Source organism: Sminthopsis crassicaudata, chromosome 3 (assembly GCF_048593235.1).
Source record: "Sminthopsis crassicaudata isolate SCR6 chromosome 3, ASM4859323v1, whole genome shotgun sequence".
In the NCBI taxonomy this organism is placed as follows: Eukaryota; Metazoa; Chordata; class Mammalia; order Dasyuromorphia; family Dasyuridae; genus Sminthopsis; species Sminthopsis crassicaudata.
The window spans coordinates 639,925,599-639,942,305 of NC_133619.1; the positions used below are offsets into that span (position 1 = coordinate 639,925,599).

Below are 16,707 nucleotides of genomic sequence, written 5' to 3' on the forward strand. Positions count from 1 at the left end.
ACCTCCAGGGCAAAGTGAGTCACCCAAGAGAAGGCCCGGTGGTCACGATGGAAGGTGGGGAGCTCCGATCTCTGGGTGCTGGGCCCTCGGGAGGCAGTTCTGGTGGTCACACACACCAAACTGGGTGCTGGCTAAGGGGTTAAGCTAGTAGCAATTGTCGATGATTAGATGCCTAGGATGATGGTGAAAGTCACCTATCAACTATGGCATCATGAGCAAGGTCACCCACAGGTCAGTCGTAGCACAAGTACTGATCCTATAACTTACAGAAGAGCTAATTTAGTCACAAATGAGAACTAAGTAATGGAATTGCCCACGCCAAGTTAAAATACATTTTCTGCAATAGCTAGAAGCCCTACACTAAGAATAAAAAAGGCACATCCCACCGAATTCCAAAGCTCCGCGTAACTCCGAAGCCTCCGTCCACCTAATCCCTAACAATGCCCCAACAAAGCTCTCACGGTCCAGCCTCGGCTTGAAGAGGTTCAGGGAGGGAGAACTTCCCGGGGCATCTGGGACGGCTGGGCAGTAAGCGCTACTAGAACCAGTGCTGAGCACTGGACACAAAGAAAGAAAAAAAGGCCTGAAGCTAATGGGGAGACTAGGAAGACAGGTGTAAAAAGACATAGATGGGATGAAGTGGAAAAAATCAAAGCAAAGAAGACACGACTTGAAGACAGCTCTGATTGGGAAGGAGGGTTTACATTTTAATAAGGAGGTTAAAGCCGCTCCCTAGCAATGTCTCTAAAAGGTTTTCCCCCGTCTAAACAGCCATCTTCCTGTCTTAGGTGGAAAATCAGAGAAGGAGGCTAAGGTTGGGGGCAAGGGATAGGCAGCTTTCCTGAGAACTGTATTTTCTTACGAGGAGCTGAAATCTGCCTGTTAACAATCTCTCCCAGAAGGCTCTTTCTTTGAAATCACCATATGCCAGATTATTTGGAAAAGCTGGGATGAAACTTAATGGTGAGGGAGAGGAAGAGGAGGGGTCCCAGCAGCTGAAGGGTGACGAGTATTCTTTGGGTGTTAATGGTGTTCCTGTCCCCCACTAAACAATGAAATTACAATGATGTATCTTGACTAGCACCAGCACCCCTTCAGAAGAAGATAATTCTCTTTCCTGAGAAGCTGAACACTAATCCTAGAGAAATCTCTCCAATACCAAGACAGATTTGTAAGCCCACACCCAGCCTGGAATTAGACTGCAACTTTGGAGGGTGGGCCACTCCACTTCAGAGCCTGAAATCTGTCTATGGGGAAGGAGTTCAGCCCTACGGGAGACCCTGGCCACCAGAGGGAAGAGCCTGGCCCGTCGGGGGCCAGCCAGAAAGGGCGGGTCTGACGTCTTTGGGCTGAGCTTCCTGGGCCTGGCAGGGGTGGGGAGTCCCCTTTAGGAAGAACTTACTTCTGGCTCTGGACTCCATGGGACCCCAGAACTCTGAGGGCCCGGCCTCCACAGCCTCCTTTCTATACCAGCGGGTGAGAAGCCTGAGTTTTCAGGGGCCTGGTTCCCATCAAGAGCTGGAGGGACCCCGGTCCCACCTCCTCAGCAGACTCCCAGCCCTGTCTCTGAGCCCTGCGTGCTGAGCCCCCTCCAGAGAGGACTCCAGAGTCCATTCCGCCACCTTCCCCTCCCTCTGGGCCCAGACCTCGCCCTCTCGGGCCTAGGGGAGTGCTGCAGAGATAACTCACAAGACTGAAGAGGAGGTCACTACTGCTTTCAAAGGGAAGGAGTTCAAAGCGTCTGTCTCTCCGGACCTGCAATGCCCAAACGAGATGCGACAAGTCAACAAACATTTTCCAGTTGGCTACGCAAGATACTCAATATCAACTAGTCAATAAAGACTGACAGCTCCAGCGAGCACAGCGCTAATCCTGGGGGTGTATGAAAGGGAATAGGAAGATTCTCGCCCTCAACAATCTTACACTCCCATGGAGAGACAGCAGCAAATGACAAACGAGCCCCATACAAGAGGAACGGGCAGTGGGCAATCGCCAAACAGCGTCATTATTATTCCATCCACTTGGGCTTCTGGTCCCATTGTTCCTCAGGCGGTCACTCCCTGCCATCCCAACCTCTCAGATTATTTTTACCACTCCCTTTTCTGCCCCTCCTTCCCTCACCCCCCACAGAGGGGCGGGTCTCCTCCATCTTCTGGACAATCCCCACGGATGCTCATGAGTTAACTGTGAGAGAACTTCTACAAAGCCATTCTCCCATTTTGCAGAAAACAAACACTGGGAGCCTGGGCCACAGGACTAGGCTCCCAGTGTCTAAGCTGAAATTGAGCCCGGCTGCGCCCCATCCCACGTCCAGTGGTCCGGCCACCCTCTCTCACCCAACCCATAGAACAGAGACAAGAAGGGAAGGGAGGAATCCCAGCAGGGGGCACCTAACGACATGGGAGCAGTGTGGACAAAGGGGTGGAGGGTGGAGATGCAATGCCAAATTCCAGGAACAAGGGGCAGCCTCTTTTAAATGGAGAGGCAGACTGCAAAGGCTCCCTTTTCTGAGGTTCTGCTGCTAGGCCTCGGCCTGTTTATCAGCCTTAGTCCTGACCCCCAATTTTGCCATCTCTCAGTACCCCCAGGGCCATCACCCCCAGTCTGGCCCGCTCTCCTTCCTTCTCCAGGGAACAAGATGACTTCCATCTCCCTCTCCTGTCCAGAATCCCGCTTTCCTCTCAGAACACATACTTACCCACCCTTTGCCCCGAGCAAACTCACCCCATTTCTCATCTGTAAAACATCTCTCACAGAACCCTCACCCCCGGGTCGTTCGGACTACAAGATGGAAAACACCTGATGGAATTTAAACCCCTACAAAAATGTCAGATATGGGTTGTTTTTTCAATTATAATTAACTCTTCATAGACTAAACTGCAAAGAAACAGATTCGAGTCCAATAAATATTCTCATTTTGCACATGAGAAACTCTAGATAAGAGCGATCTGGGAACATAAAGTGTCACATAAAGACATAAAGTATCTGCAGACAAAAAAAACTGTCACTTTATAGTTAAACCAAAAAAGATCAAGGGATTTATAAAAGGTCACCAAAAATAAGTCATGGTCCAGCAATTTGAACCCAATTCTGTGGACCTGGGAGGAGACGCCACTGCCTTCTGGGACGCTCATTTCCGAGGATTTGCCCCGATCCCCATTCTCCTTTGGCTATTCCCTCTTCTCTCCATCCTTTGTGCTTTGGGTCTTTTATTAGCGGTCACCATCCACCAGATGCCCCCATAGCGTTCTGCTTCTATCACCTGCCAATCTTCCCACACAGTTTTTCTCTCGAGCTCAATTTAGACCCATACACTCCCCCCGACACCTCCCAGGGCCCCCTCATTGAGACTCTCCTGACTTCACATGTACTCAACCCTGGGCTGGCTTTTTCTGCACTTTAATTTTAGTTCCTTTATCTCATCCCCACTTCCCTTTCTCAAAGACAGAAAACCAGGACATAGAAACTTTTCAATTGATGTCTTTCAGTTGTGGAATCTGGGACTGATGGATTTTCATTCAGAATGAAAATATTCCAAGAAAACCACCATCCACCCCATCAGTGACTACTGAACCACCCAGAAGGAAGACCTTGCTTGGACACCGTGTTTCTAGGGCATGGGAACAAATGAATCTATAAGTTAGATATTCAGCAGCAACAGAGAAGCTTCCACTACAGGTGGGGGAAGTAGTGCTGGGGTAGCAGAAACAATAGTGGAGAGCAGCCCAGTACTCCTCAACTCCTGGTCAAAAAGAAGTCCCAGGGGCCTTCTGGGTAAAGAAGCAGGTCTGGGTGCCATCTGGAAGTGCTGTCCACCATCACCCAGTTCCAGGATGCCATTTTATGGAAGATAAGAGCAGCCTCAGGGCTCTCTATCTGTGTCAGGAACAAGGGATAAGTTTCACAATCATAACTGCATAGCCCTGAGCCCCAAAATTGAGAGAGGCTCCCTTCTAACCTTTAGACTAGCACATTAAGTCTTCAGTGGAATAAACCTGGGCAGGAGGTCAAGACCAAGGGGAAGCCAGAACTTCAGTCACTCTGATCCAACAGAACTAGCAGGCTAACTGTGACAGAATCTAGAAATAAGCTACAGAAACAAACTAGATCAGAAATTTTCAACAAGGCAGTGATCAGACTTTTTTTCTCTGATTATACCACATTGGTGCAATTATTGGAAACTCACCGATTTAGCTCTAGAAATATTGTACACATTTAACCTATACCAGATTGCTTGGTTTTTGGGGAAAATTGGATGGGGAGAGAGAGAAATCTGGAACACAAAGTTTTTCAAAGGTGAATGTTGAAAACTATCTTTGCAAGTATTTGGAAAAATAAAATACTACTGAAAACTCACAGATTCTCAGACTGGGATAAACATTAAATAAGACTAGTAGAGGAAAAATTGAGAAAAGAAATGAGAGCCATGCAAGAAAAATTTTAAAAGAAAATTATCAGCTCCGCAAAAGAGATCACAAAAAATAACTGAAGAAAATAGCTCCAATTGGTAAAAGAGGTATAAAAACTTCACTAAAAAAAATAACTCCTTAAAAATCAGAATTGGTCAAGTGGAAGCTGATGATTCCATGAGACATCAAGAAACAATAAAGTGGAAAAAGTGAAGAAGAAAAAAATATCTTGTGGAAAACACTTCAGAGAGAGGTAACTTAAGAATCACTGGACTACCTAAAAGCCATGAATAAAAAAAGAGCCTAGACATAATTTTTTCAAGAACACATAAAAGAAAATTGCCTGAATATCACAAGAGGACATAACACAAATTTATAAGATGTCTCCTGAAAAAGAACACAAAAATGAAAATTTCCCCAGGAATATTAGAGCCAAACCTCTGAAGCCAGGCCAAGAAGAAAATACTGAAATTAGCCAGAAAGAAACCATTAAATATTGTGGAACCACAATAAGAATCACTAAGATTTAGCAACTACTTAAAAAAAAGGAGTGGAGGCCCTAGAATATATTACACAAGGCAAAGAAATGAGCATTACAAGCAAGAATAACCTACACATCAAAACTAAATATAATCTTACAAGAAAAAAAGGCATTTAATGGAACAAAAGTCTTTCAAGCATTCCTAATAAAGATACTAGAGCTAAATAGGAAATTAAAATACAAGACTTAGAAGAAGTAAAGAAGCAGGACTGGTAACATGGTAACATGAACAAGTAAAATGGTAAGATGAATAAGAAATCATGAGGGACTTAAAAGGTTAAACTGTTGATATTCCTATATGGGAAGAAATTAATATAATTCCTAAGAACTGTGTCATCAAGGACAGGAGAAGAGGGTATTGGGTATAATTTTATCATGTAAAGATTATTATAAAAGAATGAAAGGATGAAGAATAAGGATGCCCTAAGACAAGGGGGAAGGAAGAACAACAATGGGAGAAATTATCTCAAAAAAACCAATGTGACCCCAGGACAGGAAGAATTTATATATTGTGGGGAGAGGGGGAGAAGAAGGAAGAACACTTGAATGTCCCTTTCATCTAAACTGGTTCAAGAAGGAAAAAATATCTTTAAACAAAGTTGAGTACAGAAATTCATCTTATTTAATAGGAAGGAAAGGAGTTAAGAGGAAAGAGGGGATGGTTATAAGGGGATGCAGTGATCAGAAGTAAAACAAACTCTTGAGCAGGGAAAGAGTTTTACTAGTATAGAAGACTAAGATGGATAAAATAATAAGATTTGGCAATCTTAACACCTTGAATGTGAAAAAAATTAGTAGAACTAGCATTTATGATTCAATGGTTGACATCTCTTAAAGTCATTAGAGATCATTTAGTCACATGCCCTCATTTCTGATTGTTTTATATTTGTCCTTGTCTTTTTAATCCTATTCCTCTTCAAGAGTTTTTGTTTCAGACAACTACTCTTCTAATCTAACCTCCCCTTTAATCATCCCTGCTTTTCTCTTTACCCTTTTCCCTCGTTTCCTAATGAGTATAAGAATTTCTGTATCCGACCACATCAGGTCATAAAAACTTTACAGATAAATAGAAACATTAAATGAATCTTTTGGGAACTAATGAAGAATTAAATGGTGAGTTGAAGAGTTGGACTAGGACAAATTATTCTAGGCACGGAAAACAGGTAGCCTACTCAAGGGCATGAATGCAGGAAAGAATGTGGGATAGAGGGGGAATGGAACAACATGTGGGAAGGGAGTAACGAGAAACCATGCAAAGAGGGTGAAGGGAGAGAATGTGATGGGCTCTAAGGTCAAAACCAGAGCTGAACGCCAAAAGTGCCCAGCCCCTCTGGAGGAGGAGTGAGGTGGCCACTTTCTGAGAAGGGAAGCCGGGAAGTGGCCAGGCCCATCAGGAGGCCGACTTCTTTATTCCAGGTGACAGAGCCTTAGTGAGGGACTAATGATGCTTCTTGATGGATTCAGCTGCCAGAAAAGTACCTCGTGAGCCGTGTGTTGGTCAGGAAAGATGAGTTTTGTGCTCCTCTGGGCCTCTTCGTGTCTGTATGAATGAGAAGCCCTTGGGAGCCTTGGAAGGCTTGAAGCTTGTGGGAGCCTTGGAGAGGCCCTGGGAGCCTTGAAGCTCTTGGAAGCCCTGGAAAGGCCATGGGAAGTCTGGAGGCCTGTACCTCACCGAGCACTTCTTTCTGATAATGAAAAGGATTCTCTCCAGAAGAAAGTAAGTCCCTCTTTCCCTTACCCGAGTCTTGGCTCCTCTGTAGGTCAGCACCTGGACATTGAGCTGGGGGGAAGGGTGATATGCCTGCCTGTCAGGACTCCCAGAGTGAGGAATCCTCTCCTGGTAAAGGATGGACCCGAGGGCTTTGAAGTCCCTTCCAGCTCTGAGGGGTTGGCCCTGGTGGGCTAAAGTGGGGTCAAAGGGCTGAGTCTGCAAACTAGGGGTGAATGGCTACTTGTGGGAGAGAGACACAAAGAGGATGCTGATCCAGGTGCAGGTGCACATGGGTGACCCCCTGTCTCTTAATTTCTGTGGTCAGCTTCTCACCCATGGTGTCCTGTTAGGTTCTTACTAAGTGCTAAGTTGGTTCTTAACAATTCTCTAGCTCAGAATTCTCACCTTTAGTTCAAACCTTTAAGGGAATTTTCACCTTTGAAAGGAATACTTTAAAGAAGCAAGTTCATTGGTTGAAGGACTTCCCACAAGCCCCTGCAATACCCACAAGCCCATTCTCTGGGAGGATAAAAAGAGGCAACATTGAGTCTAGAGAGCAGTCTGGATTGAGTCAAAGAGAAGACGTCCCGTGGATGCACAAGTCCAGCAATCCCACACTTTTGGAGGGGAAGGTTCCAGAAGCCTCCCAAGAAACCTGCTCACAGAGAAAAGGATTCTACAGAAAAGAAACCTCCTCCCAGAGGAGGATTACAATTGAGAGACGACAGGACATTACAATTTGGCGCCCAATGTGGGGCTCAAAACCACAACCCTGGGATTAAGAGTCCCGTGCTCTACCGACTGCTGACTCTTGCTCAATCTAAGGCCATGAATTCTACTTGTTGGAAGCCACGCGTGATGCACTGGAAAGAACATGAGATTTGGGGATCAAAACACCAGGCCAACTCTGGGACATCTATGTGACAGAGTGGAAACGACGCTAGCCCTGAAGTTATTCCTTATTGCCTCCCAAAAGCAAAACAAAAAGAATGCCAGTTCCTGGGTGACCTTGGCTAATGAGCCCCTTCCTCCTTCCTGAGCACCAATGTGCCTCTTCAGTAAAATGAAGAGATATAATGAAATCATTTCTCTAACTCTTAGCCAGTCTAAACCACTTAACTTATTATGGAGCCTAGTGCTCCTGCTCATATTTAATGGTCTTAAAACCATTATGTATTGTAGTAAATGTTCTTTATCTTGTAACCATTCCCCTTTCTGGGGCATCACTTCATCCTACATGACTTAGGAGGTCCCTTCCAATCTTGACCTCCATGTCATGGAGTCTTACACTGCAGGTCTGACACAGAATGGCTTCTTTCTCCCATCATTTTTTCCCAGTCCTTCATAATTTAGAATAAAATCATTTATTCTAAGTCATTCCTTTTACAGATGATGGAGGTAAGCCCCAGGGAAGTGATGATACAAGGACCTGGAGCTCCTAAGAATCCACTGGCTCATCTAGGTCGATCCTCCTAATGGAGTTGGGGAAAATGAGACCACAAAGTAAAGAGCTCCCCATGGAGGCAAAGGCATCTAGGATTGGGGGTGTTGGGGAAGCAACTAATGATGTATTTCAGGATATAACTGAAGGCCCTCTTCCTGCAGGAGGACCTCATCCCCTTTTCTTTATTTCCTCTATCAATCCTGGACATAATCCTCAGCTTTCTTAAATAGAGTTATTGTTGGGATGTAGTTTTGAGGTTTACACTATACTCGGTCAGGATTTTCATTAACTGCAGAGAAGAGTAAGCAGGACCCCAAACTTTATACATTAAGGCTTTACTCGTTTCCAACCAACTGTACCAGACAATATAGAGAAGGGGCTCTCTCCTGGGAGAATCCTGCATCTCCCCCAAGGGGAAGCTCCCCAAAGTCTCTAAGATGTGGACAGGTAGTGCACGAGGGACACTGTCAGAGCCGCTCATTTCGGTTTCTTCCCAGTCTTTCCCCCAGTGGAGTGGGAATAGTTTGGAATGGGCTTAGCAACAAGCATCTTCTCTCTCAAGTGGGCTAGCCAGGAACACCCAAAGCAACAGCAGAATGCAGAGGGAGGCCGCAGGGGCCTGAAGACTTCGAAGGGCACAGATAAAAGCTTCAGAGAAGGTCCAAAGAGGCTCGATCTCGCTTCTCCCCCTCACTCACCAGCTCTGGGCCCCTTCTCCCACAGGCCTGGGGCCCCAATCTCCTCATCACCAAGCTGAGGCCTGAACAAATAGGCTTTGTGGGGGCCCAACTGGGATTGAACTGGGCCCCTAGAAAGATTCTGTGCCCAGGACATGGCCCGCTGGGTTATGGCAAATGGGCTGAGGGGGCGGAGACAGAGTGTGAGCTTTTGTTTTTACTATAGTCTGGTCCTCCCACAGTCTGAGGGACAGTGAACTGGCCCCCTGTTTAAAAAGTTTGAGGACCACTGCCCTAGACCATGGGGAACTAAGGAGAGATGGCATTTTTTTAAATTGACAGGTTTTCCCCCTATGATTGTTAGCTCACAAGGAAGTGATATTTTATTTTGCACACTTTTCACTGGTTGATCTCTTCACTATAAAAGTACAGATACTCATATTATTGAATTCTCTATAAGGACTGACATCCATTAGTCTCTCCCACCTCTCCAAATTTCCCTTCCTGAGATACCCCAAAGTTAAAGAGTTGGGATTGTTCCTGATTTCAAATAGAAAGAACAAAAGACTTTCCTTAGAACCACCAATCCCCAAATAAGATTAAGCGATTCAACAACCATTTCCCTTTAACATATTTATAATAAAATCAACATGTATTCTGCAAAATGGGCTACTTTGTGTTTCCACTAAGATTTTATTTCCTTCCTTTTTAAAAAAAAATGCTTCAATGACCTACTCTTTTTTTTCTGCATGAGTGGATATTTCTTCCAGTTACTTAAAGTAAAAAACAGGGGGTCTTCTATTCCCTCCAACTCCTCTATCAGTTTTGTTATGAGTCATGAATCAAACATCAGGGTGGCGATCTTCTGACCTGCTGTTCTTTACACCTCCCATTCCAGTATTCCCAGATAGGTAGTCTCCCTCACCCCCTGTGTTCCCACGATGATCCCTTACCTACCTTCTCATTCTTCCTTCTTTTAACTATTGTGTCCAAAGCCAGACCATGTCTGAGAGCTTTTTCTCAAAATCCTTTCCAGTCCCACCAGCTTAGTTCCAGTTTCCTCTTCCAAGACTCAGAAAATAGGACACTCTCATATTTTATGTGAGTAACTTACAGATCAGCTGAGACCAAAGTCAACTCCATCAGAGAACACCCTGGGAGAACAATCATCCCATGGAGTCCAAATTGAACCACTCCCTCCCCCCCAAAAAAACACTAAAAAAATTGTTACTCCATTTCTGATGGGGAATATGAGAAAAGTAAGAGCCAAAGAATGAGTTAGCAGATAAAGCAGGAGAGTGAAGCGGGAGAAATGAATAAACATTAGAAGTTCAAAATGAAAGCAAAATTCATATCTTAAAAATATGGGAAAAACGTGAACCAGTGGTCCAAGCTTACAACAGAAAATCCATACCTTTAAAAAGTCTTAAAAATGCAGTGACTATAGGCAAGTATTTACTCTCAATTCAAGTTTTATTCAAAGTAGTAATAAAAAAGAGAGGCCTCATAAACGTAACGAATGTGGGAAAGCCTTCACTCAGGGCTCAGAAGCACCAGAGGGATTCATGCTGGAGAGAAGCTTTGTACAAATCATGAGAAATGGCAAGTATTTGATTGAAAGTTCCTTCTGATCCCACACCAGAGGACACACTCTGGAAAGAACCTTATATACGTAATGAACATGGGGAAAGTGTTCTCAACAGGCCACCCTGTACTTCCAGTCTTGTGAGCAATAAAAGGGAGAACTGGACATTTTCTCTGCTCTCCACAATTTCTGAATTAGGACCTGAGGTCCTCCTCTGAACCATTTGCATTTGGGGATAGACCCTGCAGGCCTTTTTGGACTTCTGAGACTCTCAGCCATCATGTTTCCTTCCTTGTTGCTACTATGAGTCCTGTTTAGCACAGGGGATGTCCATAAGGGAATGAAAGGAGAGGACATGCACTCAAAGTGGGGATGATTTTGCAAGGAATCTGACTAAAAAGGGGAAGAGACAACTAGGATAAGTGATGGATGATATCGTGAAGTTTTCTGAAAGGGGAATTTGGGGCCTATTTGCAGGAAACAAGAAAAAAAAGGGGGGGAAGGCCTGAGCAAAGAGGAAGATAGCCTCTTGGAGGACATAGCTAAGTAAGTGGTAAAAGAAAGAAAAAGAAAAAAATACGTCACTAAAGTTTTAAAGCACAGGAGGAAACAAGAAGAGGATCTCATGGAAAAACCCACTAGTAAGTCAATTTTGAAAATACAAAATAAAGTCAACCAACTAGAAATGGAGATCCAGAGTTTTAAGGAAGAATGACTCTCTGAGAATTAGAATTGGGCTTGGGGACCAAGAAATAATAAAACAAAATATAAGGAATGAAAAAATAGAAGAGAATATGAGATCACATAAGAAAAACAAGATCTGAAGAACAGATCAAGAAGAGAACCTGAAAGCTATGGCCAAAAAAAAAAAAAAGAAAAATGAATCTAGACACAATAATACAAGAAATAATCAAAGGAAATAGTCCTGAAGTGATAGAACAAGAGCAGAAAGTAGAAACGGGGAAAAAAAAACACTGATCACCACCTGAAAGAGATCCTTCAAGGAAAACATACAGGAATATCATGGCTAAATTTCAAAACCTCCAGATCAAAGACAAAACTTTATAAGCAACAATAACAAAAAATTCAGATATGCTGGAATTACAATTAGAGCCACATAAGACCTATCACTAGCTATAATAAAAGATTTTTCAAAAACTGAGACATTATCATATCAAAAATTTTAAAAAAATTGGTGTGTGACCAAAAATATTATATCCAGCATAATTAAGTATAAATTTGAATGAAAAAAAAGGTAGCTATTCTATGAACTGTCAGTTTCACGATTTTGTTGCAAATTTTCAATAGAAAATTTAACATTTAAGAGCCAACATCCAAGACTAATTTCAAGGGATTCAATAAAAACAAAATGCTTGTTTTATCTGTGGAAATTTAAAACATATGTCTAAGATTATCATTAGTATTTGAGTAGTCCAAAAGAAAGATTGGGTAGAGTTGAGTACAATGTAATTCTAAAAATTAAAACCATTTGGAAAAGGTAAAAATAACAATTACGCTTATATGAATGAGGTACGATAGCAAGAACCAATAGAAGGGAATCAGATTGGAGAGGAGGGCTGGTAGTTCTGAAATCCCATTCACATGGGGAATGGGTTAAAGAAGAAACACTATAGCTATATATGAAGAAGAATACAGCAGCCTCCAATATCTATAAGGAAACAAGAGAGGAAGGGGAATAGGATAAGACAGGGCATAAAAGAGGGTATAGGTAAGATGTGTCGATTAATAGGAAAGGGATAAAGAGAGAGGGAAAGAAGGGGAGGGGATTCTGGGAGGGATTAGTAATAGCAAGGCAAGATAGTAGGTAGAAAGGAGAAGAGTTAGAAAGAATAAAAAATGAGATAATGAGCATATATGTGTGTATATATGTTTATGCATACATGTGTATATATGTATGGATATGAATAAATAAAAATTCATTTTTATATAAGACATGCTCAGAGTCATGACAATTTTTTCTTTTTCTATTTCATTTTTTATTTTCTTTTAAGTTTTTAAAAGTTAAAGGAAAAAAAAGAAAGAATACATATTTTTCCTAGGGTTCTGGGAGTTTCCCCTGGAGAACTCTAAGCCTAAGAGAGGAATTTAGGAGAACCACAAAAAGAATCAGATCCGGGCCCTGGTCACTGAGTCCTTCTGGGCCTGTCTCCTGCTGGCCTTTTCTACCTAAATCATTGCCTTCTCAGGGCTCAGACAAGCAGAGGGTCTGCCCTGACAGGCGATGTCTGACACAAGCCTTTCGAACTTTTGACTAAGATCAGTGCTCAGAAAGTTCTTGTTTCCTTCCAAAAGGAAGAATTAACTTCCAAAAGGAAGAAGTGAGGCCAGAAAGGAATCAGAAAAGCTGGACCACTATCTCAAGGAGATTCCACCCCAGTTTCTGGCCATGGATTAGACCAAATGCAGATAAACTCAACAAGTCAAGTGATTTGACTCAAAATAAACTCAATAATGAAAAGTTAATTTTCCTTAAAAATGGCCCACCATCCCCTCCAGAGCTCCTCCTATTTTCCATTAACTTTCTCCAACCACTGAACCTCACCTTTCTCGCAGGGACGCTTCCTTCCTAGACTGGGAAATCTTATTTGACAACTCCCTCTGCCTCCAAAAACCATTCCCTCTCTCTGACAAGGCCAAACTCCTGTCCCACGCATTTGATTCTCCAGTTCCTTTGGCCCTCCCTTGAGCAGGTAGGCTTTGCTGCCCCAGAGGTGGGACCACACCTGTCCCTTCGGTAACCTTATTCCAAATAAATGGATCCAGAAAAAGCAGGCCATTCAGTGACTCTCCAAGAGCAGTCTAGAAACTTTGATTTGCTCTCCCAATTAAAAAGGAATGGTGGCGGCAGTTACCCTTCAGAGCAGAGACCCACCACCCTAAACATAACAATTGTCTCTAATTATTAATCGACCTCGTGAGACACCTAGGTGACAGTGGAGAGAGCGCCAGGTCCAAAAGTTCAAATTCGACTCTTCATCTACTGTGTGAACCTGGGCAAGTCACTTCACCCTGTTTTGCCTCAACTGCCTCTTAAGTAATATAAGCTAGAGAAGGAAAGGACAGTGTCTGCTAAGAAAACCCCAAGTCAAACGTGACTGAGTGAACAAGAAAAATTGGGATCCCATCCCACGGATTAGACCAAATGCAAATAAACTCAATGAGTCAAGTGACTTGACTTGAATAAACTCAATAATGAAAAGTTAATTTTCCTTAAAAAGGACCCACCATCCCCTCCAGAGCCCCTCATATTTCCATTAATTTTCTCAGGCCAACAAACCTCACCTTTCACACAGGGATGCTTTCTTCCTAGACTGGGAAATCTTAAATGCAAACTCCCTTAAAAAGCTCACAGTCATACAGGGGAGAGAACAGGAAAACAATGAGGCACAAGCAAGATAAAGCCAGGGAAAATTGGAGATAAGCTCAGAGGAGAGGAATTTTGAGAGGTAAAGGCTTGAAGAAGCCGGGCAATTTGCAGAGGACCTGAAGGAGGCCAGGAAAGCCAGGAAGCAGAAATGAGAATTCCAGGCATGGGATTAAGGCCATGAAAATACCCAGGGCCCTTTCAATCTACTAAATTTCTTTTCAAAAATCAGCACAATGTTCTTATGCATCCTTGCATTTCAGTGCAAAGCTTTCTTTTCATTGTTCAGAGCTGAAAATGCCTGGCTTGCAGAGTCTCTCCTTTTGTCCTGTAAAACATTTCCAATTTAGTTTCATAATCAAGATCTTGCAAAGAACCTGGTACATTACATTTCCCATGAGCCCTTGCTTCTTAGTTTCAGTCATATCCAACTTTTCATGATCCCATTTGTGGTTTTCTTGACAAAAATACTGGAGTGGTTTGCCATTTTCTTCTTGGGCCCATTTTATTGATGAAGAATTGAGTCAAACTGGATGAAATGTCACTAATTATCTGAAGCCAGAGGAAGATGAGTCTTTCTGACTCCAAGTCCAGGACTCTCTCTACCGTGGCAGCACCTGGCTGCCGAAGTTGGGCAATCACCTAGAAAAGCTGACTGGGATTGGGCAAACCAAACTCTTATAATGGAATTCTGCTTTTTTCCAGATTAGTTTATTAGTCTTTTCTGATGCAAGATGTAAAGAAAAGTTAAGAAAACAATAATATCCTAGAAGATTCTTACACACTGAAAATGCAGAAGTTCAAGCTGCAAAGGGCTCTTTTCTCCCCTCTTTAGGAAGTACTGAAAAGAAGTTCTACTTATGGCCTGAGCACCTTCTTAGCAAATACAAATCCACAAAGACAATATAAAAAAGTCCAACATTCGTTCATTCAACATAGCCAAAAATCTATTGAGTGTGCTCCTAATTTAAACAAGCTTCCTTATCAAAATAACGATAAAAAAATAAAATCAGTCAAGTAATTTTGAGAAAGACTTGGAACATTTCATCTGTCCACTGGGTGAGATAGAAATGTTTTCAGTAACAGAGACTTCTGTATGTCCAGTCTGAGCTTTGCCCATCTTTTCCCAAGTTGAACCCCTCAAAACTGTCTTTGCCTGCAGAATGGAGGACCCCTCAGCAGAGTTCACAAAACAGGAGCCTGATTTTGCTGCCTCCTTCTTACAGAGAACCTGATCCACTGATCCCGAGAGTCATTCTCAGAAAGGAGGGCTCATGAATCAGTTTTGGTCCAGCACTCCAACATGACTGGGAAAATCTCTTTGCAAGAGGGTATGTATCCTTAGGCTCTCCTTCCTCCTAGTTATGCATCTCTTTATTATGGAAGATCCACTGACTATAAAGTCAGCCAATCTCTTAGCTTCATACCTCTAAACACAGAACAGATTGGAAGACAGTCAAACAAGCCCCTCCCAAAATTTTAAAACAATATTGAACATTACTTTTAGTCGATTGGAAATCTAAAAGCCACGGGGTTTGTACAATGACATCAGTAGCGAGGAGCAATTAAAGCTCCTGTTCCAGGGCTGAGCCCCAAGATCTGGTACAAAGCCCTGAGATGAGGAGGACAGGTTACCCATCTGGATGACTTTTAGGATTCAACATGATCTCCTTTGCCACCTGTTAGATTCTTACTAAGTGCTAATGAGATAATGAGATATTAGGTTCTTACTAGTGCTAAGTCGGTACTTGACAATTCTCTAGTTCCGGCCTTTCCTGGGGAAGAGCTTGCATGCTTAGGAGGAGTAAGTTCATTGGTTGAAGTAATTCTTCCCAGAAGCCCTTGCATTATCCCACGCCCATTCTCTGGGAGGATAAAGAGGGCAGCTCTGGAGGAAAAAGGGAGTCTCTGCTTTAGACCAGACTTGAGGCAGCTCTCTGCAGGAAGGGAAGTCACTTCTCTGGATGAGAGTTAATGACAACTGTCTGGAGACAAAGGTTCTCTACAGGAAGAAGAATCTGTCCGAGAGATTTGAGTTGACACAGCAGATCTCCTCCCAGAGAGCGATCGGCAGCTTCTGGAGACAACCGCACGTTACATATTGCTTAGCACTTAGTAAGAAACTAACAGCCACCAAATACTGCCTGTGTATCCGTGCTAACTGGCTCAGTCTCAGTGCAGTCTTGAGACTGGGAGAAGATAGGCAGATTTACCAAGTACCTTTTCCTTTTTTCTTTCAGGAGCAATTTCCTTCAATTGGTGAATTCCTTCCATAGTCCTTTTTGCCCTCTTTAATAGAGCTGGGAAGTTTTTATGGATGAATTCTTAAAACACACTACCCGTTTTAAGCGAATGCAGTAACCCTTAAATCATCTTGACCCAATTTCCAAATCAGTTGGATTTTGATTTTGATTTCACATCTTACATTTTAATCATCATACAGAAGTGTGTTTTTTTTTTTAAATCGTATTCTAATTCTTTTTGTTGTCTCATGGAATCAGTGATTTCTATATGGTCTACTCTCTTCAGGGATTTACCACTTTCCTTCAAGGCAACTTATCTGCCTTCTAATTCTTCCAAGAAAGTTTTGTTTCATTTCTTCTTGGCATATTAACGTTGGGGAAAAGCCGTATTTTTCTGGGGCCTCTGGTTGCATTTTTTATGAAACTGGATTTACAATAATTGTTGGCACTTGGGTATTGTCTTTAACTTTGTACTTTCACCAGATGTAGTTTTTGAATCGCAGAGTCCTACCAAGGCTGGGCTCCATTCCCCTCCCCTTGCCTTTTTATGTGGGATGGTCAGACCTGGCTGTTTTGCCCTGGATCCACCAAATTCCATACAGGTCCCATTAGCATATTTAAGATCCATTTGCCAAAGAATCTTCGATTTATTTGTTCCACCCTAAACTTTCTCTCAGGGGAGTGAGAAAGCACAGTGAATCGTTTCCTCATC

At 42.9% G+C, this 16,707-nt stretch overlaps 2 protein-coding genes across 5 annotated transcripts in view; both read right to left on the bottom strand.

Annotated features, from left to right (window-relative positions):
• LOC141562595 (uncharacterized) overlaps positions 1-16,707 on the bottom strand; it is a 173,344-nt gene that overhangs the window by 132,648 nt on the left and 23,989 nt on the right. The window contains exon 2 of the mRNA XM_074302601.1: positions 1,690-1,755. The gene's annotated coding sequence lies outside the window, so the exon portion shown is untranslated. The remainder of the gene's footprint in view (positions 1-1,689; positions 1,756-16,707) is intronic.
• LOC141564465 (uncharacterized) overlaps positions 1-16,707 on the bottom strand; it is a 153,763-nt gene that overhangs the window by 48,992 nt on the left and 88,064 nt on the right. For 2 of the 4 annotated variants that reach the window (XM_074306978.1, XM_074306976.1), the window contains exon 2: positions 1,690-1,755. The exons of the other annotated variants lie outside the window; for them this stretch is intronic. The gene's annotated coding sequence lies outside the window, so the exon portion shown is untranslated. The remainder of the gene's footprint in view (positions 1-1,689; positions 1,756-16,707) is intronic. 4 annotated transcript variants of the gene reach the window in all.